Source organism: Oryctolagus cuniculus, chromosome 18 (assembly GCF_051225735.1).
Source record: "Oryctolagus cuniculus isolate XC-2025 breed Fujian yellow rabbit chromosome 18, ASM5122573v1, whole genome shotgun sequence".
Taxonomy (NCBI): Eukaryota; Metazoa; Chordata; class Mammalia; order Lagomorpha; family Leporidae; genus Oryctolagus; species Oryctolagus cuniculus.
In genome coordinates this window covers 73,162,972-73,186,314 of record NC_142884.1, presented here as the reverse complement: position 1 = coordinate 73,186,314, position 23,343 = coordinate 73,162,972, and the positions used below count along the sequence as shown (strand labels likewise).

Here is a 23,343-nt window from a genome sequence, read left to right as displayed (position 1 = left end):
TGTGGACTTTTGATTTTTTAAAGATTTATTTATTTATTTGAGAGGTAGAGTTACAGGCAGAGAGAGAAAGGTCTTCCATCTGCTGGTTCACTCCCCAGATGGCCGCAACGGCCAGAGCTGGGCCGATCCGGAGCCAGGAGCTTCCTCCTGGACTCCCACATGGGTGCAGGGACCCAAGCACTTGGGCTATCTTCTACTGCTTTCCCAGGCCACAGCAGAGAGCTGGGTTGGAAAAGGAACATCTGGGATCCTAACCAGCACCCATATGAGATGCCGACGCCACAGGTGGAAGCTGAGCCTACAATGCCACAGCACTGGCCCCTTTAATTTTTGTTTTCTTATTAGAGACAGAGAGAGAGAGAGAGAGAGAGAAAGAGCTCCCACCTCTGGTTCATTTCTCAGATGCTCACAGCCACCAGAAATGGAGCTGGGAACTCAGCCCAGGTCTTCCACAGGGTTGGCAGGACCACAGTTACTTGAGCCATCACTGCTGCCTCCCAGGGTCCACATTAGCAGGAAACTGGAGTCAGGAGCCGAGGCTGAGTATCGAACCCAAGTACTCTGATAAGGCACACGGGCATCTTAATTGCTAGACCATGTGCACTAACTACAACACTTGGCCTCCCCTCTGTTTAATTTCTCGATTGACCTGTAACACGGGAACAAAGGGAGGCTTGCATTAAATTCTTTTCACTACTAAATTCTTGACTCTATTGTGATTTGCTTTTTATTTGAGAGATTATTAGTTTCCTGTGACTACTGTAACAGAGTACCATAAATGTGGTTGGCGGAAAACAAACCAAAAAAAAAAAAATGTGTCTTTCAGTTTTGAGAGTCAGAAATGTGAAACTATTTTCTTGGGCTGAAATTGTGGTGTCAGCCAGGCAGTGCGCCCTGTGGGTCCTCTAGGGAAGAATCCGTTCTTCACCTGTCCCAGCTTCTGGGGGGCTTCCAGGTGCCTTGGCTTGTGGCCCCATCCCTCCCCCGTTTGCCTCTGTGGCCACGTGGGCTTGTCCTCTTCTTTGTTTGATCTCTCTCATAAGGACACTTGTGATGGCATTTGGAGCCCCTCTGTGTAATCCAGGATAATCTGCCCATCTCAGAATTTTTGATTTATTGACACCTGCAAGATCTTTTTCCCATATATGGTAACATGAGCAAGTCCTAGAGTTAAGACCTGGTGTCTTCGAGCTCATGATTCAACCTGCTACATCACAGAGGATTTATTTATGGTGGAATTGCTTTAGTTCAAATGCTGTGGCTATGTCATCAGGTGTGTGGGAGTTGCTGTCTGCCCACCAGGCTTTCCCAGAAAGAATTTTCTCTATGTTCTGAATGGGCCCTGAGTTTGGGGTGGGGGAGACCACTCATTTCCCTGTTCCAACAAGAATTACTTTGATTTGTTGCGGTCCATTCATCTTCACTAAAAGGTTGATTAACTTGTGAATGTGCCCCAAAACCTCATCTACCAGACTTGAAATATTCCCCACCTCTCCCCAATCTCCAACGTGTGTTTCCATGTGTGTCGCACGTGCAGTTGAAGTCAGCACGTGCTGAGAGGAGGAAGCATTCCTTTGATCAGCTGGGTAGTGAGGTTTCTTCGGTCGGGCCCTCAGAAATTTGAAAATAGGGAGGCTTGGGCCTGATGCAGCCCAGGAGCAGCTCTGACTCTGACTCTGCGTGTCACGTGGTGCTGTCGCCTCGCCAGGCCTGAGAGCAGCGGAGGGGCAGCAGGTGTGGTAAACATTGCTAGAAGCTTCCCCGTTGCAGCAGAAAACGGATGCCAAGTGTTTTCATCAATATCGATGTTCAAGTTATTGCAATGTTGTGGGGCTGGCGAGAGAGCAGTGGGGGAAAGTGTCCTTGAAGATTTGAGTGAGGGGTGTGTTACCTGAAAGACTTTGATTTTTGCAGAAGAGGTCTAAAAATGTAATTTACAGTGTGAGTCACAACATTGTCTTACTCAACCAGGGGACCAGATGACTTAGAGGCAGAATACAATGACTTCATTTGCGTCTCTTAAGAACACGATGTTCTTTCCGTCTGCGCCTGTCCTTGGTTGAAAGGCTGAACATCTGGTCTGTTCCCCAAGGTGGCCAGTGGCTTTATTTCAGGCCGTTTGTCTGGGGTTACTTTTCAAAGAATTAATAATGATAAAAATGCGTGTGCATTAAGTGCCAGGCACTGTACCTGTGCTTTACTTCATTATCTCAGTTAATCCTGATGTTACCCTGTAGGGTTAAGTATCATTATCCCCATCTGGTAGATGGGCAAGCTGAGGTTTGGAGAAGTTTCGCCACTTGCCCAGAGTCTCTTAGCTGTAGATGTCAGAACTGAGGTTTGAACCCAGAGCCCAGCCCTTGATCATGGGCCCTCCCCTCTGATTAAGACTGAGCACACTGGCCTCTTCTTTCTTGAAAGCCCGTGTCACTAACTGCTCTGGTGAGTTTTGTATGAGGCTTTGGCTGCTTTGCAGCCTGTGAGCTCTAATGTAATTTTTAAACTGTGATTCTGTCTCCTGCAACCCCCTCATTTTTCTGAATGGGAGGTGAGGCAGGGTTCGATAGCTTCCCAGGAAGAGACCAATTAAGGTGCCCACATCTAGAGAAAGATCTCCCCGGCTTTCTCACAGGGATGTTTTTCCATCGGAATCCTGTTGTGGTTTTGACTGATGAGTTGACACTTTGTTTTCAAAATGTGCTTGTGGCTTCCACTTGAGTTCTATGAGCTGGTGCAGAGACCACTGGACAAGTATTTGCCAAGCTCAACAAGTATTTGCTCCCAGTGTGCACCTGGGCCAGCGCTACTGTCAGGGAAACCTGTGTGGACATGTCTGGCCTCCCAGAACCCAGCGTTTCTGGTGAAGCTCTCCTGTCTTGGACTTTGAGACACTCAACTGATGGGGCTGCCAGCCTTGGAATGCGACCCTCCAAAACTATCAGTTGAAATAAATCTGCTTGCTTCATAGATAGCTCCTCTCAAGTATTCACTACAGTGGTGAAAATCTAACACAGCAGTCACCATCCAATCAGCCACAACAGTTACTCTTTGTTGTGATTTTTTTCTTTTCTTTTTTTTCTTCTTCTTCTTTTTTTTTTTTTTTTTGACAGGCAGAGTGGACAGTGAGAGAGAGAGAGACAGAGAGAGAAAGGTCTTCCTTTGCCGTTGGTTCACCCTCCAATGGCCGCCGCGGCCTGTGCGCTGCGGCCGGCACACCACGCTGATCCGATAGCAGGAGCCAGGTACTTATCCTGGTCTCCCGTGGGGTGCAGGGCCCAAGCACTTGGGCCATCCTCCACTGCACTCCCTGGCCACAGCAGAGAGCTGGCCTGGAAGAGGGGCAACCGGGACAGAATCTGGCGCCCCGACCGGGACTAGAACCTGGTGTGCTGGCGCTGCAGGCGGAGGATTAGCCTATTGAGCCGCGGCGCCGGCCTCTTTTTTTTTCATTAATATAAACAGAATAGACTTCATGTATTTCATTGGTACAATTCTAAGAAGATGAGAATATATTCCTCCCTCCCTCCATCCATCTGCCCATCCATCCTTCCTTCCTTCTTTTTTTAATTTTTGCAAAAATGTAACTTTACTCAATTCTACAATCATAGGCTTAATGCACCACTAATCATAATTTCAACAAGCAAAAAGTAGAAAGACCATAGTTCTACAGGAGTATAAACAAAGGCTAAAACAAACAATCAAATCACGAGATGTCTGTTTTCATTCCTATACATTTTTTGTGTGCTATATTAACTACCAGATATTGGAGGAAGCATATGATATTGTCTTTTGGGGACTGGCTTATTTCACTAAGCACAATAGTTTCCAGTTGAATCATTTTGCTGCAAAAGACAGGATTTCATTCTTTTTTATGGCCGGGTAATATTCCATTGTATGTGTATATGTGTGTATGTGTGTGTGTGTGTGTGTGTGTATAATCACATTTTCTTTATCCAGTCATCAGTTGATGGTCATCTGGGTTGATTCCATGTCTGTTGTGAATGAGCTGCAATAAACATGGGGGTACTAATAACCATGCCAATTTCATTTCATTTGGGTAAGTTTCCAGGCGTAGGATGGCTGGGTCATAGGGTAGATCTGTTTTCAGGTTTTGGAGGGATCTCCATACTCTCTTCCATAATGGCTGCACTGCTTGACATTCCCACCAGCAATATGTTAGGGTACTCTTTTCCATACATCCTTGCCAGGATTTATTATTTTTTTGATTTTTAGGTGGTAGCCATTCTAACTGGGGTGAGGTGGAATTTCATTGCATTTCACTGATGGCTAGTGATCCCGAGCAATTTTTCATGTGTCTGTTGGCCCTTTGTATTTCATCCTTTGAAAAATGCCTGTTCATGCCCATTCGTTATGATTTTACAGCACAAACAGATAACATGGTTCTATTTTAAACCTAAAAAGTGGTCCCTGGCAATAAAAAATAGGAGTTAGTACATCAGGTACATCAGTGTTTACCAGGGCCCTGCAGAAAGCATTAGGCCTTCTCTTACCCAGTTTGGGTAACTGCTTAGTTAACACTTGAGAGAACATTTTTTAAAAAAAGATTTTCAGAGAGGAAATGGAGTGCATGATGTGAATATTGGACGGCGTGCCCTCGGTGGTGGAAGTTCCTAGATCCCTGGGAGGGAGGCAGTGTTCAGCCTTAGAGGTGTCCCAGGATGAATGTTGACAAAGGCCCAGCATGAGGTGCATGGGTGCCAGAAAAGAAAAAATAAGCATACAGTTAGCACAGAGCAGATGAGTGTGAGAAGGGAAAGACTATTCATGTTTTGAGGTCATTTAATTTCCTGAGAGGTGGGAGACAGGTTTCGGAGCTGTGGACACTGAGAAAGAAAGGACATTGGATTTGGAATCAGATAACCCAGTTTATGCTTCTGACGTATTTCCCTGTGATCTTGGGGGATATAATGTTGCTCTCCTTGAATTTCCCCTACATTATAGGAAATCTGTACATCCTGACACAGGGTTAGCTCATAAAAATGGGGGTGATGATACATATCTCTCAGGATTGCTCCAGGGATGATTTGATTTATTTTTTGTCAGAGTACCTTATCAGCCGAGTGCATCCAGATTTGTACCTTACCCAACAAGCCCAAAAGAAAGTCATAACAAGGTGTACAGTAGGGTAGAGTTTGGAAGTTGAGTCCTGCCAAGTTACAGACTTGGCAAACACATTGGGCTTTCCAGGTTGGGGCTCAGAGAATTTCTGTGGAGTGAGAGTGTGAACTAGAAACGTCTTCAGGGACTGACGATTGAAAACCCTACAGTTAGGCTTTCAGTCATCCTCTCTCTATGGCTCCAACTTGAAATAGAAAGATCAAGATATGTAAACTGGAATTTTTTTAAATTAATTTATTTGAAAGGTAGAGTTATAGATAGAGATGGTGAGTCAGAGAGAAATCTTACATCCACTGGTTCCTTCCTCAAATGGCTGCAATGGACAAAGTGGGCCGATTTGAAGCTAAGAGCCAGGAGCTTCTTCTGGGTCTCCCGTGTGGTAGCAGGAGCTCAAGGACTCGGGCCATCCTCTGCTGCTTTCTGAGGTGCATTATCAGGGAGCTGTATTGGAAGTGGAGCAACCAGGACTTGAACTGGCACCCATATAGGATTCTGGCACTGCAGGTAGTGGCCGAACCCCCTATGCCACAGCACTGGCCCAACTGGGATTATTTTCCAACCATGATAGAATAACCAACGTGGATCATGTCTCCCAATGCAAATAACTAGAAACATGGACAAACTGTTTTTTTTTTTTAAAGACTTATTTATTTGAAAGGAACAGAGAGAGAGAGAGAGAGAGAGAGAGAGATCTCATCCACTGGTTCACTCCCCAAATGGCTACAATGGCTGGGACTGGGCCAAACTGCAGCCAGGAGCTAGGAGCTTCTTCCAGGTCTGTCACATGGGTATAGGGCCTGAGTATTGGTCCATCTTCCACTGCTTTCCCAGGCACTTTAGCCGGTAGCTGGATTGGAGGTGGAGCAGCTGGGGCTCAAACCATGGGATGTCGGTGTCACAGGCAATGCTGGCCGAGGGTGACCCTTTTTAAAGACAGTTGAAAACAGATATCGCAGGGCTATGGGCCCTGGGGAAAGCTACGTGCAGGCAGGAGGTGATGCCCCTAGTTGTTCTCCTGGGCCAGGTACAATGTTCCAGCTGCAGCCGGAGCTGTGATTTGAGGAGAGGGTGGTGGTTCCACTGACAGAAAAGGCAGAGATGAGAGGTCGGAACAACAGAAGAAGCTAGGCTCTGTGGGGCAGGAGAGGGGGGCCATGTACAGAGCTGTGTGCAGAGGACCCCTCTGAGTGTGGATGAGAGATGCTTGTGCCCACAGGGTAACCTGAGGCTGACCAGAGAGTTCCTGCTCTGGGGTTGAGCGGAGTGCACTTAGGTTCCTGAGGGTGGGCAGTGCTAGGGACGAACGGTGCTGGGCACACTGGATTTTCAGCCCTATGAGAGGGGAGAGAGCTCATGATTGGCTTGTTAATATTCCTGGTGTGCAACTGAGAAGCCAGAAAGTCCACATCTTGGGACTAAGAACCGTGCCCTCAAGCAGGGCTTCTCAGCCTTGGTACTACTGAGATTTGGAGAAGAGAGTTCTTGGTTGCACTTTAAAATTCAGGAACATTTCTGGCTTCCATGCACTGGATGCCAGACATTGCCAGATGCCCCCTGTGGGCAGAATCACCTCAGATGAGAACCACTGCTAAGGCTTACTTTGTACCTTGGCAAACAAACCCGAAGTAAAGGTATGAAAAGGTATGCAGTGAGGGCAGAATTCAGAAATTACAAGGGTTGGGAAACATACTGGGCCTCCCAGAAATCCTTACTAACAAATCATAGGACTACACCTACACAAGTTCAAAATGATTAGCCAGTAACTACAGAGAATCAATACCTTTCAGGAGAAAACAACAAAATCCAGACACGTATACTATATACTATATATGTACTGTTGTACCCTACCGTGTACTCATCACAAAACCAAATTTTCTTTTTCATTTTAAAATATTTATTTATTTATTTTGAAAGTCAGAGTTAGAGGGAGAGACAGAAGCACACTCACCAGAGAAAGATCTTCCATCCCCTGACTCACTCCCCAGATGGCCACAAGCCCAGCACTGGGCCAGTCCAATACCAGGAGCCAGGAGCTTCTTCCATGTCTCCCTCATGGGTACAGGGGCCCAAATGCTTGGGACATCTTCCACTGCTTTTCCCAGGTCACTTGCAAGATGCTGGACTGGAAGTGGAGCAGCCGGGGCCTGAACCACACAAAGCCAAGTTTTCTATCAAGAAACACTAGACGTAACAAGGAAACAGAAAAGTATACTCTTAAGTTGAGAAAATAACAGACAGTGGAAACTAAAACCAAGATGTTCCAGAAATTGGACTTACGAAATTTAAACCTTAAGGCAGCTATTGTAATCTATCAGTGAATTAAAGGAATAAACAAAGAGGTTGAGTGAATTAAAGGAATAAACAAAGAGGTTGTCTTGACAAAGAAATAGAAACTAAAAAAAAAAATCAAATGCAAATTCTAGAAGTGAAAAGTAAAAATGAAAATAGCTGGAGGTATTTAATAGTTGATTTGAGATGGCAGGAGACAGGGCCAGGGAACCCACAGGCACATCAGTAAAATTACCTAATCTGAAGAACATAGAGAAAAGATTTAGAAAAATGAACATAGCCTAAGGACATTTGGGAAAATATCAAATAGTTTTGTGTGTGTGTGTGTGTGTGTGTGTAGACTCCCAGAAGGAAAAAAAATGATATGATGCAAATAATATAGTTGAATAAATATTAGCCTAAAACCATCCCAATTTGATGAAAAATATCAATTTACAGGTATAAGAAGTAGTTGAATCCAAGGAGGATAAATGTAAGGAGAACTACATTTAGGTCATCCTAGTCAAACAACTGAAAATAAATAAAATAAAGAAATAAAGAGAAAAATCTTAAACCAGCTACAGCAAAAAAGATGCATTATATACTGAGGAACAAAGATTGAATGCAGCTGACTTTTCATCAGAAACCATTAGATCAGAAGACAACTAGTTACATAGGTACTTCAAAAAGTTCATGGAAAAACTGGAACAAAAGATGAGTTTACCTTTGTCCAAAAGTTTTGAAATCCATGCATATGAGAAGTCTTCAAAAACTTCATGAAGAACTCATATTGTGAAAAAAAATATGCATGGATTTCAAAAATTTTGTACCCAAATAAACTTACTTTTCAATTCCGTTTCCTGTGAACATGAAGTACCCTCATAACATCTTTAGATTACTTAAGGAAAATAATTCTCAACTAGGAATTTTTAAGTTTTTAAAAATTTTATTTGTTATACAAGTTTCATATATATAGATTTAGGAACATAACGATAATTTCTTCTCTACCCTCCTTCCTGCCCATCCATGCTCCAATCCTTCTGCCCCTTTCCTCTCACATCTCCACTATTAATTTTTACAAAAACCTCTCTTCAGTTTACTTAATGATCATATAGTTAATTCTACATCAAGTAAAATAGTTCAACAAATAGTATGAAAAAAACCACTGTTCCTCAACAGAAGAGACAAAGGCTGAAAACAATCATCAAATATCAAAATGTCCATTTCACTCCAATACATTGTATTTTAAGTATTCTATTAGATATGTGGAATCAGGGAAAACATATGGTATCTGTCTTTTTGGGACTGGCTTATTTCACTAAGTATAATAGTTTCCAGTTGCATCCACCTTGTTGCAAAAGATAGCATTTTTTTTTTACAGCTGAGTAGTAATCCATAGATTATGTACACCATAATTTCTTTATCTAGCCAACAGTTGATGGACATCTGGGTTGATTCCATTTGTTAGCTATTGTGAATTATGCTGCAATGAACATGGCGGTCCAGACAACTCTTTCAGATGCTGATTTCTTTTGGTTTGGGTAAATCTCCAACAGTGGGATGGCTGGATCATATAGTGGGTCTATAATCAGATTTGGTATCTCCATACTATCTTCCACAGTGGCTGGACTGATTTACATTCCCACCAACAGTTGTTTATGGTATCTTTTCCCCCACATCCTTGCCAGCATTTGTTGTTTGGTGATTTCTGTATGAGAGCATTCTAACTGGAGTGAGGTGAAACTTCATTGTGGTTTTGATTTATATTTCCTTGATGGCTAATGAGCCTGAGCATTTTTTCAAGTGTCTGTTGGCCATCTGAATTTCCTGTCTTGTTCAAGTCCTTTGCCCATTTCTTACCTGGATTGTTTGTTTTGTTGTTGTGGAATGTCTTGAACTCTTTATAGATTCTGGAAGTTAGCCCTTTATCAGTTGCATAGTTTGCAAATATTTTCGCTCATTCTGTCAGTTGCCTCTTTACTTTGCTGAGTGTTTCTTCTGCAGTGCAAAAGCTTCTCAGCTCGACGTAATCCCATCTGTCAATTTTGGCTTTGATTGTCTGTGTTTCTGGGGTATTTTCCAAGAAGTCTTTGCCTATGCCAATGTCTTACAGAGATTCTGCAATATTCTGTAGTAATTTGATGGAATCAACTGAGAATTTTATATCCTGTGAAAACATCCTCTGAAAAGGAGGCCTAGAGAATTCACAGTCAGTAGACCTGAATTATAAGAAATGCTAAAGACGTAGGAAAATGATACTTGCTGGTCATTTAGATCTTCAGGAAGAAATGAAGAGCAGCTGAAATGCTTAATAGGTGGATAATTGTAAGACACTTTGTGCTCATTCTTTTTGTTATTAATATATATAAAACATTGTTTTCATTTTTCTCTAAAAGACATTTTTTTAAAAAACAGTGCAAGGTGAAGTTTATTCTCTGTGTAGAAGTGATATTTCAGCAATTGCACAAAGGATGAGGGTGAGCAAATAAACTGGAGTATATTGTTGTATATGTTTGAAGTGCAAAATGTACAGCAGTAATTATGATTAGCATTTGATAAGTTTAAGTTCATTTTGCAAGCTCTGGATCAATCACTAAATGATAAAAAACAAATGAGCATGCCCCAAAGAGGTATAGGTAAGAAGCTAATAGAGACAATAAAATGCAATACTTAAAAACATTCAATTAACCTAAAAGAAGTCAGGCATGGAGCAAAAAGGAAATAAAACAGAGAAGCAAAAGGATAAACAGGTATCAAGTTATATGCTTCAAATCATTCATATCAGTAATTATAATAAATGTAAATGGATTAAATATCCTAATTTAAAAATAAGAGACTATTTTAGGACCCAGTATACAAAAGATGCATTTTAAATATTGACATGGAGGGCCGGTGCTGTGGCATAGTGGGTAAAGCAGCCACCTGCAGTGCCAGCATTCCATCTGGGTGCTGGTTTGAATTCCAGCTGCTCCACTTCTGATCCAGCTCTCTGCTATGGCCTGGGAAAGTAGTAGAAGATGGCTCCTGCATCTATGTGGGAGACCTGGAAGAAGCTCCTGGCTTCTGGATTTGGATCAGCACAACTCCCACTGTTGCAGCCATTTGGGGAGTGAACCAGTAGATGGAAGACCTCTCTCTCTCTCTCTGCCTCTTCCTCTCTTTAACTTGCCTTTGAAATAAATAAATAAGAATCTTTAAAAAAATATTGACATGAGTGAGCATTTAGCCAACAGTGAAGATGCTAGTTGAGATGATTGCATCCCATAGCAGAGTGCGTGGGTTCTATACCCCGCTCCAGCTCCTTACTGCAGCTTCCTGCTAATGTGGACCTGGGAGGCAGCAGTGACAGAATAAATAATCAAGTTCTTGCCTCTCATTTAGGAGACTTGGATTGAGTTCCTAGCTCCCAGCTTTGGCCCCAACCCAGCCCTGCTGTTTCAGGCATTGTGGGGTGAGCCACACATGAGAGCTCTATCTATCCATCTCTCACTCTCTAGCTTTATCTTTCTGCCTCTCAAATAACTAAATAAAAATTTTAAAACATGGATAAGTTGATACCAAAAAGAATTTTAAATGAAAAAGACAAAAATTAAATAGGCAGAGGCCTTTACTCCTAGTGAAAAGCAAAATAAGAAACAGGAAGATGTTTAAAAAACCACCTTAAGGGGAGCCAAGATGGCAGAATAATGAGGGCGCTCACCAATAGTCCGGGAAAAGATAGTTTAATAAAAGTGGAGTTACTGTATCCTCAGGAAAAGGCTCAGGAAAAAATTGCAGAGGAAACTCTTTCAGATCTAGTGGATGTGACACAGAGGACCTACGGGGAGAGCAAGGTTGCCCACCGCGTGGAAGCCCAGCCGCAGAGTCTGCGTGCCAGCGCTGGAAGGGGAGGTGAGACAAAAACCTTGGTAACCTGAGACATTGGCAGGAAAAGGCAGAAAGAGCCTAGAGGGAATGAGGCCTGAAGCCCCACTAGGGAAAGTTCACCAGGCTGACTGGAGGAGAGAAAAAAAAACGAATAAATAAGGGGATCCAGCACGGACACTAGCCTCTCTCTCCACTCACCTTACAAAGCCAAGCAAGACAAAGACCATGCGCCATTTTACGTATGTAAAGTGGCGCCTGCCATTAGCCAAACAGAAAAACCTGACTCTGGTGGGGAGAAATAACAGGAGGTTAGGACCTAGTGAAAGTGTGGTGCTAACGAACTGAGACTGTGAAAATCTGAGGTGGGGGTGAGAGAACTCACCGCGTACACAAACTTGGTAACCTTGGCAACCCAGTGAGAGACTGTGGAGAAATTTGAGACCACACTGAGGGCTGCATAAACTCTTTGTGTGGTCCCAGGGGTAGAGCAGATGAATACCCACAGGGGCCAGATTTCATACATCAGCTACCCTCAATTCCACTCAGCTGTGTGTAATTACATCCCAATTGAGTCAAAAAAAAAAGAGAGAGAGAGAGAGAGAGTGATTGAGAGAACAATCTGGGTGAGTCACCTTTGGCACACCCTTAACCCTGAAGAACCAAACAGAGCTCTCTGGCCACACCCATCACAGCCTCTAAGGATCCATCAAAAGCAGACAGTCCACTTTATAGAGTCATAGTATAATAAGAAAAAGCACCACAGCGAAGAAACCAAAGATTATCTCCACAATGTCAAACAAACGCAGAAACCGAGGTAACAAGAACAAGGAAGACACTATGATGCCCCCAAATGAAAAAGACACCCCAATTCAAGATTATGAAGATGATGAGATAGAAGAAATGCAAGAAGCGGATCTCAAAAAATTGATAAGAACATTAAGAAGTTCTCAAAACCAAATCCTTGAACTACAGAAATCCTTAATAGACAAGATAGAAAATCTCTCTAGTGAAAATGAATTATTAAGGAGGAATCAAAATGAAATGAAACAACTAGTAGAACATGAAACTGTGATAGTGATGAGAAATCATAATGAAATGAATAATTCAATAGATCAAATGACAAACACATTAGAAAGCCTTAAAAACAGAATGGGTGAAGCAGAAGAGAGAATATCAGACTTAGAAGACAGAGCACAGATATAGCCCAGGTACTAAGAGAGAAAAACTGCCAGCCCAGAATATTATATCCTGCAAAGCTCTCATTTGTGAATGAAGGTGAAATAAAGAATTTTCATAGCAAACAGAAATTGAAAGAATTTGTCGCCACTCGTCCAACCCTGCAAAAGATGCTTAAAGATGTGTTGCACACAGAAACACGGTCATCAATATGAAAGAAGGTAACGGAAGGAAACCTCACAGCAAAAGATCACAGGAAGTTCAAAACATATATTAGAAAATATCTTTGGCAAATGGCAGGGCAAAGTTACCACTTATCAATAGTCACATTGAACGTGAATGGCCTGAACTGTCCAGTTAAAAGACACAGATTGGCTGATTGGGTTAAGGAACAAAACCCATCTATTTGCTGCTTACAAGAAACACATCTTTCCAACAAAGATGCATACAGACTGAAAGTGAAAGGCTGGAAAAAGATATACCATGCCAACAGAAATGAAAAAAGAGCGGGTGTAGCCATCTTAATATTGGACAACATAAACTTTAACACAAAAACTGTTAAGAGAGACAAAGAGGGGCACTATATAATGATTAAGGGTTCAATTCAACAGGAAGATGTAACTATTATAAATGTATATGCACCTAATTACAGGGCACCAGTTTATTTAAAAGATTTGTTAAGGGACTTAAAGGGAGACTTACACCTCAATACAACAGTACTGGGGGAATTCAATACTCCACTCTCAGAAATAGACAGATCAACAGGATAGAAGATCAACAAGGAGACAGTAGATTTAAATGACACTCTAACCCAAATGAATCTAACAGATATCTACAGAACTTTTCATCCTACACATAAAGCATTTACATTCTTCTCAGCAGTACATGGAACCTTCTCTAGGATTGACCACATACTAGGCCATAAAGCAAGTCTCAGCAAATTCAAAAGAATTAGAATCATACCATGCAGCTTCTCAGACCATAAAGGAATGAAGTTGGAAATTAGCAACTCAGGAATCCCTAGAGCATACGCAAACACATGGAGATTGAACAACATGCTCCTGAATGAACAATGGGTCATAGGAGAAATCAAAAGAGAAATCAAAAACTTTCTGGAAGTAAATGAGGATAACAGCACAACATACCAAAACTTATGGGATACAGCAAAAGCAGTGTTAAGAGGAAAGTTTATATCAATAGGTGCCTACATCAAGAAACTGGAAAGGCACCAAATAGATGAGCTTTTAATGCATCTCAAGGATGTAGAAAATCTGCAGCAAACCAGACCCAAATCTAGTAGGAGAAGAGAAATAATTAAAATAAGAGAAGAAATCAATGGGGTTGAATCAAAAAAAATTTACAAAAAATCAGCCAAACGAGGAGCTTGTTTTTTGAAAAAATAAACAAAATTGACACCCCATTGGCCCAACTAACTAAAAAAAGAAGAGAAAAGACCCAAATCAATAAAATCAGAGATGAAAAAGGAAACGTAACAACAGACACCACATAAATAAAAGAATCATCAGAAATTACTACAAGGACTTGTATGCCAGCAAACAGGGAAACCTATCAGAAATGGATAGATTCCTGGACACATGCAACCTACCTAAATTGAACCAGGAAGACATCGAAAACCTAAACAGACCCATAACTGAGACAGAAATTGAAACAGTAATAAAGGCCCTCCCAACAAAGAAAAGCCCAGGACCAGATGGATTCACTGCTGAATTCTACCAGACATTTAAAGAAGAACTGACTCCATTTCTTCTCAAACTATTCAGAACAATCGAAAAAGAGGGAATCCTCCCAAATTCTTTCTATGAAGCCAGCATCACCTTAATTCCTAAGCCGGAAAAAGATGCAGCATTGAAAGAGAATTACAGACCAATATCCCTGATGAACATATGTGCAAAAATCCTCAATAAAATTCTGGCCAATAGAATGCAACAACACATCAGAAAGATCATCTACCCAGACCAAGTGGGATTTATCCCTGGTATGCAGGGATGGTTCAATGTGCACAAAACAATCAATGTGATACACCACATTAACAGACTGCAGGAAAAAAACCATATGATTATCTCAATAGATGCAGAGAAAGCATTTGATGGAATACAACACCCTTTCATGATGAAAACTCTAAGCAAACTGGGTATGGAAGGAACATTCCTCAATACAATCAAAGCAATCTATGAAAAACCCACAGCCAACATCCTATTGAATGGGGAAAAGTTGGAAGCATTTCCACTGAGATCTGGTACCAGACAGGGATGCCCACTCTCACCACTGCTATTCAATATAGTTCTGGAAGTTCTAGCCAGAGCTATTAGGCAAGAAAAAGAAATTAAAGGGATACAAATTGGGAAGGAAGAACTCAAACTATCTCTCTTTGCAGATGATATGATTCTTTACTTAGGGGACCCAAAGAACTCTACTAAGAGACTATTGGAGCTCATAGAAGAGTTTGGCAAAGTAGCAGGATATAAAATCAATGCACAAACATCAACAGCCTTTGTATACACAGGCAATGCCATGGCTGAGGAAGAACTTCTAAGATCAATCCCATTCTCAATAGCTACAAAAACAATCAAATACCTTGGAATAAACTTAACCAAGGACGTTAAAGATCTCTACAATGAAAATTACAAAACCTTAAAGAAAGAAATAGAAGAGGATACCAAAAAGTGGAAAAATCTTCCATGCTCATGGATTGGAAGAATCAACATCATCAAAATGTACATTCTCCCAAAAGCAATTTATAGATTCAATGCGATACCAATCAAAATACCAAAGACATTCTTCTCAGATCTGGAAAAAATGGTGCTTAAATTCATATGGAGGCACAGGAGACCTTGAATAGCTAAAGCTATCTTGTACAACAAAAACAAAGCCAGAGGCATCACAATACCAGATTTCAGGACATACTACAGGGCAGTTGTTATCAAAACAGCATGGTACTGGTACAGAAACAGATGGCTAGACAAATGGGACAGAATTGAAACACCAGAAACCAACCCAAACATCTACAGCCAACTTATATTTGATCAAGGATCCCAAACCAATCCCTGGAGTAAGGACAGTCTATTCAATAAATGGTGCTGGGAAAATTGGATTTCCACGTGTGGAATCATGAAGCAAGACCCCTACCTTTCACCTTACACAAAAATTCACTCAACATGGATTAAAGACTTAAATCTATGACCTGACACCATCAAATTATTAGAGAGCATTGGAGAAACCTTGCAAGATATAGGTACTGGCAAAGACTTATTGAAAAAGAGCCCAGAAGCATGGGCAGTCAAAGCCAAAATTAACATTTGGGATTGCATCAAATTGAGAAGTTTCTTACTTCAAAAGATACAGTGAGGAAAGTGAAGAAGCAAACGACAGAATGGGAAAAAATATTCGCAAACTATGCAGAATCTACAAAGAAATCAAGAAACTCCACAACATCAAAACAAACAACCCACTTAAGAGATGGGCAAAGGACCTCAATAGACATTTTTCAAAAGAGGAAATCCAAAGGGCCAACAGACACATGAAAAAATGTTTAAGATCACTAGCAATCAGGGAAATGCAAATCAAAACCACAATGAGGTTTCACCTCATCCCGGTTAGAATGGCTCACATTCAGAAATCTACCAACAATAGATGCTGGAGAGGATGTGGGGAAAAAGGGACACTAACCCACTGTTGGTGGGAATGCAAACTGGTTAAGCCACTATGGAAGTCAGTCTGGAGATTCCTCAGAAACCTGAAGATAACCCTACCATACAACCCAGCCATCCCACTCCTTGGAATTTACCCAAAGGAAATTAAATTGGCAAACAAACAAGCTGTCTGCACATTAATGTTTATTGCAGCTCAATTCACAATAGTTAAGACCTGGAACCAACCCAAATGCCCATCAACGGTAGACTGGATAAAGAAATTATGGGACATGTACTCTATAGAATACTATTCAGCAGTCAAAAACAATGAAATCCGGTCATTTGCAACAAGATGGAGGAATCTGGAAAACATTATGCTGAGTGAATTAAGCCAGCCCCAAAGGGACAAATATCATATGTTTTCCCTGATCGGCGACAACTAGATTGGCGACAACTAACTGAGCACCAAAGGGGAAACTTGTTGAAGTGAAATGGACACTATGAGAAACAGTGACTTGATCAGCTCTTGTCCTGACTGTTGATGTACAATGTAATACTTTATCCATTTTAGTATTTTTTTTTGTTCTAGTACTATTGGTTGAACTCTGTGATTAACACACAATTATTCTTAGGTGTTTAAATTTTAACTGAAAAGTGATCCCTGTTAAATGTAAGAGTGGGAATAAGAGAGGGAGGAGATGTACAATTTGGGACATGCTCAATCGGACTTGCCCCAAATGGTGGAGTTAGAAACGTGCCAGGGGATTCCAATACAATCCCATCAAGGTGGCATGTACCAATGTCATCTCACTAGTCCAAGTGATCAACTTCAGTTTGCAATTAATCACACTGATATTTCTAAGAGTCAAAGGGATCACACAAACAAGCCTAGTGCATGCTAATACTAACCTATAGAATAAATAAAGGGGAGAGCGATCCAACATGGGAAGTGGGATACACAGCAGACTCATAGAAGGGCAGATGTCCTAAACAGCACTCTGGCCTCAGAATCTGCTCTTAAGGCATTCGTATCTGGCTGAAGAGCCCATGAGAGTATTTTAGGCGTAGAAAGCCAAGACACTCTGGGAAAAAAAAAAAAAGAAGACCTAAATGAAAGATCTCTGCAAGTGAGATCCCAGTGGAAAGAATGGGGCCATCAAAGAAGGAGGTACCTTTCTCTGAAGGGAGGAGAGAACTTCCATTTTGACTATGACCCTGTCGGAATAAGATCGAAGTCGGTGAACCCAAAAGGCTTCCATAGTCTTGGCAACTCATGACTAGAGCCTAGGGAGATTACTGACGCCGTAAACAAGAGTGTCAAATTGTTAAGTCAACAACAGGAGTCACTGTGTACTTACTTCTCATGTGGGATCTGTCCTTAATGTGTTGTCCAATGTGAAGTAATGCCATAACTAGTACTGAAACAGTATTTTTACACTTTGTGTTTCTGTGTGGGTGCAAACTGATGAAATCTTTACTCAATATATACTGAATAGATCTTCTGTATATAAAGATAATTGAAAATGAATCTTGATGTGAATGGAATGGGAGAGGGAGCGAGAGATGGAGGGGTGCAAGTGGGAGGGAAATCATGTGTGGGGGGGAAGCCAATGTAATCTATAAACTGTACTTTGGAAATTTGTATTTACTAAATAAAAAAATAAATAAAAAACCACCTTAAGTATTGTGCCAAAGGCGATTAATGAAGATTCTGACCTGTGAAACAAGAAGCAGCTAAGAAAAGGGACGATCAGAGAACAAAGAGCTCTTGGAAATTGTGCATGGGATATCTGAAATCAGAAATTCAAAATATTGGAAGATAAACTGTAGGACATCTACGAGAAAGAAGAATAATACAAAGACCAACAAATGGATATCATGAGAAAAAACACAAGCGATACAGAGAAGTAATACACAAAGTGCAACATCTCACTCATATGAGAATTAAACAGAAAAATTTAGAGTAAAGAGAGGGGAGGCATTTGTCACAGAATCACAGGCAAGCGTTTCGCAGAGCCTAGGAAACTGCCCAAACTGAGCAGACTGACCACATGAAGGACAAGGGGACCAAAAAGACATTTGCCTATAGGAGAGGTGAATTCCAGAACACTGGGAATGCAGAGCTTTCTCATTCATTAAGTACGTAATGAGGCTGTGAAATGCCAGTCACCCTTCCCGGATGTGGCAAGTGTAACATTGAGCAAGGCAAGCAGACCCTTCCTCTAGGGGATTGAACTCTGGAGAAGGAGGCGGCCAACAGTAAGGGACCTCGTGAGCCAGTGATGTCATTGCTGGCGGTGAAGTCAGTGGTGCACCCTGAAACATGCAGCTGCGATGGAGTGGGTGTTTATTTAGGGAAAGCCTTTGGGAGGAAGTGTCGTGGTGCAGAGGTCTGAATGATAAGAAGTCGTCACATTGGAAAGGATTCTAGGGAGAGGCAAGTGTGTGTGGCAAAGGTGAGGCTGGTGTTTTTGAAGAACAGGAAAGCCTGAGCCTGGGAAGGGATGAGCAGGATGAAGGTCACAGACCCCGTTCTCAGCTCCATTAGGGAAACCTTTTCTCCATTGTTTGTCCTGCTGTATTCTTAGATGTGTTCGACCAGAAAATCCTGTTGGTCTTTGCTTGCAAGAGAGAAGAGCCAGCCATGTTTCCTTCATTGCAGGTTTCTAGTGGTTATCACGAGATGCTGAATTAATTACCTGAAATCTTTCCTCCTGTGCATCAGTCTATACTAACACACAGATTTACTGTTAACGTTACTCAGGTAAATCCAAGGGCATAACACAGACCATGTCATATTACAGCAGCAGCAGCAACAGCAAAACACAATTGTGTAGCTAGAAGCAAAAATAATTCCAAGCCTCATATATAGTCCTCTAATAATGATAAAGGAAATGAAATTCACAACCCGTAGCCGCTACTCCTTGAAATCCCTGTGGTGGTTTAAAAATATGTCCACACACTCCACCTCCAAGGGGGCACACTGTTTTCCTTCCCCCTGCAGTGAGCAGAGCACAGCGGGAGGGACTGTGCATGGTTTCCAAGGCTTGGTCACTGATGGCCTTCAACATCCTCCTAGCTCTCTTGCGCATTTGCTCTGGGGAAGCTGCCCATCCTGCCATTGAAGTCACCTACTTGGCCCCATGGAGAGTGCTGATGGGGAAGAAGGGAGGCCTCCTGCTGGGAGCCATGTGCATGGGCCATCTTGAGAGACCTTCCAGCCCATCAGGTTCCAGCGGACTTCGGTGCTGGCTGGCATCTCACCTGGAGCCTCACGAGAGAACTTGAGCCAGAATAATCCAGCTGTGTCAGGCAGCTCTGCAACATGATCACAACGTCCCTGAGGCTCAGCAGATTTATAAAGAAGACAGGTTTAGTTAGCTCACTCTTCTGGAGGTACAAGAGCCTGCATTTGGTGATTGCTTTCTTGACGGCAGAGTCCCAAAGTGGCTCAGAGCATCATACGGTAAGACGCAGGGAGCGTGTGTGGTGGTGTGCTGTGGTTTCTGTCTTTTATAAAGCCGCTCGTATTTAGTCATGAGTGATTCAGGGCCCCTCTGTGGCCCTATCTAACCCTAATCATCTCACGTGGGCCCTACTTATAAACCCTTAAGTTAAGTTTCCCCCCTCTTATTAACTCACAGCAGCGATTAAATTTTAACAGGTGAACTTGGGGTGAGGGGATGCTCTGACCATAGAACCAGCAAGGTCTCCACTGAAACAGTGAGGTCATAAATGTGTGAGGTTTTAAGCTACAAAATTCGGAGGGGGGGGGTCATGGTTTATGCTGCGATAGATTCAGTCTCCTTCCCCAGTTTGTCTCAGTCACCACCTCTCTCAGCAGCTCCAGAAATCTCTCAGCCTATTGTTTATTCTTCGCTGTTTATACAAATTTACAAATACCACTGCCTCCCCCTTTTCTGCTTCTCTCTCTCTCTTTCCTTTATTCTTTGTTTATTTGTTCTTGTTTATCTTCTGTTCAGTATGTTCCATTGCAAATCTCTATTCCTGTTTCTCTGGTTCTTCCCACACTGGTCAGCTGTATTTCCTCTAATAAAACCCAAAAGTGGAAGACAGTGTGGGAGAAGGGGCAGGAGGAGGAGAGGAAGACCAAGAAAGACCACAGAGAAGAGGAGAAAGCCACAACACTTGTGTATCCATCCTTTTTTCACTCTGTTCCCTTAATACTTTATAACTAACATTGCTATTATTGGCTCACTATATACCAAACCTTGTACTTAGCCTTTGGATGTGTCTCATCCCAGTGAGGTAGATGTTGTTATTATCTCATTTTCAAGAAAAAAATTGAAGCACAGAGAAGTTAAATTACTTGCCCACAGTTGTAGAGCTTTCTTTCTTTTTTTAAGATTTATTTATTTGAAAGTCAGAGTTACACATGAGAGAGAAGGAGAGGCAGAGAGAGAGATCTTCAATCTACTGGTTCACTCTCCAGATGGCCGCAAGGTCCAGAGCTGTGTCGATCCAAAGTCAGGAGCGTCCTCTAGGTCTCCCATGTAGGTGCAGGGGCCCAAGGACTTGGGCCATCTTCTATTGCTTTCCCAGGCCATAGCAGAGAGCTGGATGGGAAGTGGAGCAGCCGGGTCTCGAATCGGTGCCCATATAGGATGCTGGCACTGCAGGCTGCTCCTTTACCTGCTACACCACAGTGCCGTCAAATTCAGGGCCAAGGCTCAGAGACTCATGCAACTCCGAAGCCCGGGGCTTCACTCCCTAAGCAGACTGCATCAGATTGGCCTCAAACTGGCTCAAACTCATGTTCGCCTCTTACAGCTCCACAGGGCTAACTTCTTAAAGACTCACTGCCAGCTGATACACATCGAAGCCCATGTTGCCTCATCTTCTCTCTTGGGCCAGAAAGAAGTCCAGGATCTTCCGGATCCTGAGCTCATGGTGGCCTTTCCTTTTCTCCAACTTCAGACGCAATCTACAACTGGAAGATTCCAGGACTGCCTGGATCTTGGAAGTGAAGTCTAATTTTCCTACCAAAAAAAAAAAAAAAAAGCCAGAAAATAAAATCAACCAAGGAAATGATTGTCCCAATTATTGCATTCTTATCTGTCCATTGTTGCTGTATACGGCAGGACCATTTGCCCTACAGGATTGAGATCAGACACTTGGGCGCGTCATCAAACATGCACACAGGAGGAGGTCTGGCACTGAGAAGCTGTTGCCTCTGCTGCTGTCTCGGGTTTCAGGAAGGGCACAAGTCTTTTTAAAAAATGCTTATTTTTATAATGATGAAAGTGGCACAGTAACACAATAGGAAGCAGAAGGGGAAATTACATATAACCCTGTGCCCTGAGACAATAGCAATTCTTGCCATACACTCATCAGGTGTATCTGAGGGGTCATTGTATTCTGATCTTTGGTTAGGTCTCTGGGATCTGTGTATTGAAAGCTCTAGTTCTTGGGACTGTTTCTGCCACTGGAACCTGGCCTGTGTTTGTCCAGTTCAAAAGTCTGGGAGCTTTCTGTCCTCCTCACATCAGCCCTGCTGGAGGGCTCCCTGGGATGAAAGACGGACTTGTCCGATGTGCCCTTGGCCCAGCACTTGTTTGTTTCCGGTATGACTGATGTGTTATTGTTTGCAACTGTCTTCTCCCTCCCTCTGAGGGTTTTGTACATCCACGCCCTTTGCCGTGTGACTTCCAGGAGTGATTCCAGTAAGCAAGATCTATTTCTTCCAGGAGTTATTCCAGTAGGTGGAATGTATTGGCAGCTGTGGCCATGTGACTCACTGTGGCCAATGGAGTGTGAGTGGACTTGATTTATGCTCCAGTGAGCAGACGTGTTCAATGAGATTGCATAGTTTGCCTGGCCCCTTGCCGTCCTGCCTTGTGTTGTGAGAGCCACTCGTCCCAGATGGTGGCTGTTCTTTCAGCCCCAGTCCTGGAGTAAGAAGACACATGGAGCAGAACTGAGCAGAGATATAAACCCAGGTGCAAGAAACCCTCGGAAACCTTTGTTGTTGTCAAGCACAGAGGCTTGAGGGTTGTTTGTTACAATATACTGACTGGGGCCGGTGCCGTGGCTCACTTGGTTAATCCTCCGCCTGTGGCACTGGCATCCCATATGGGAGCCGGGTTCTAGTCCTGGTTGCTCCTCTTCCAGTGCAGCTCTCTGCTGTGGCCCAGGAGTGCAGTGGAGGATGGCCCAAGTGCTTGGGCCCTGCACCCGCATGGGAGACCAGGAGAAATCACCTGGTTCCTGGCTTCAGATCGGTGCAGCGCCAGCCGTGCCGGCCATTTGGGGGGTGAACCAACAGAAGGAAGACCTTTCTCTCTGTCTTTCTCACTGTCTAACTCTGTCAAATTAAAAAAAAATTTAAAAAATTAAAAAAAATATATACTGACTGATACCTCGGTTCTCTAGGTATACTAGGAGGGGTCCTTGCATCTTTTGGGCAAACGCATCCCTCTCAGGGTATCTGAACTGCTTCCCTCCCCAAACTGAGATGTAAGCTTACCACTTGCACTGACAGGGTCCACATACTGACACAGGCTTTCGTCATGTTGACGGAGCGTCATGCACACACTGTGGCGGCTAAGGTGGAGCCCTGCCTCCTGTTCTCTGCCACTCACCTCTGTGTGACGTGGGCAGTGTACCTACTGTTTTGTGCTCTGTTTCCTTCATTCTGGTAAGAAGGATAGATTTCATCTCAGAGTGTTCACATGAGGAGTAAATGCAACCCAAAGTTGCTACGACTTTTATTCTGCTCCCATCCACTCACGGACCCTCCCTGTCCGGGAGGTGATGAGGGAAGTTTGCAAAATGGAAGGAAGACCCTCTGGAACCAGAACTGGGGGTCCAATGCCACTGGGGCTCCTGCTGCCCACGTGTCATCTCTGCTGGTGTTCTGACTTACTCTATTCCTCTGTCGTGGACGTGAACTCGAGGCAAAGGGCCTTCCACACTGCCTGCATTTATAGCAATCCAGGGAAGAGCTCTGCTGGCCCGACTAGGGTCAAATTTCCATCCCTAAATCAATCTCTCCATCCAGGGGGACAGCCCAGGCAGCTGTCCTCAGCAGTCAGGGATGCAGATACAGTGTGACGCTGGAGACATGTGGAGGGGTACCAGGACAGCAGCACAATACCCAAAGTGACAACGAAGACCAGCAGGTAGCTTAGATAGGGTTTAGGGTACTTGGGGACAGCATGACAAACACAAGGTCTTAGAAGGAGGCAGCTGTGTGACCCTGAGACTTCTTCACGTTACTAAA

General features: G+C 43.0%; 1 protein-coding gene across 1 annotated transcript in view; it reads left to right on the top strand.

Moving 5' to 3' along the window:
* The window catches only part of CDYL2 (chromodomain Y like 2), a 426,814-nt gene that overhangs the window by 54,263 nt on the left and 349,208 nt on the right, over positions 1-23,343 (top strand). The gene's annotated exons all lie outside the window — the stretch shown is intronic.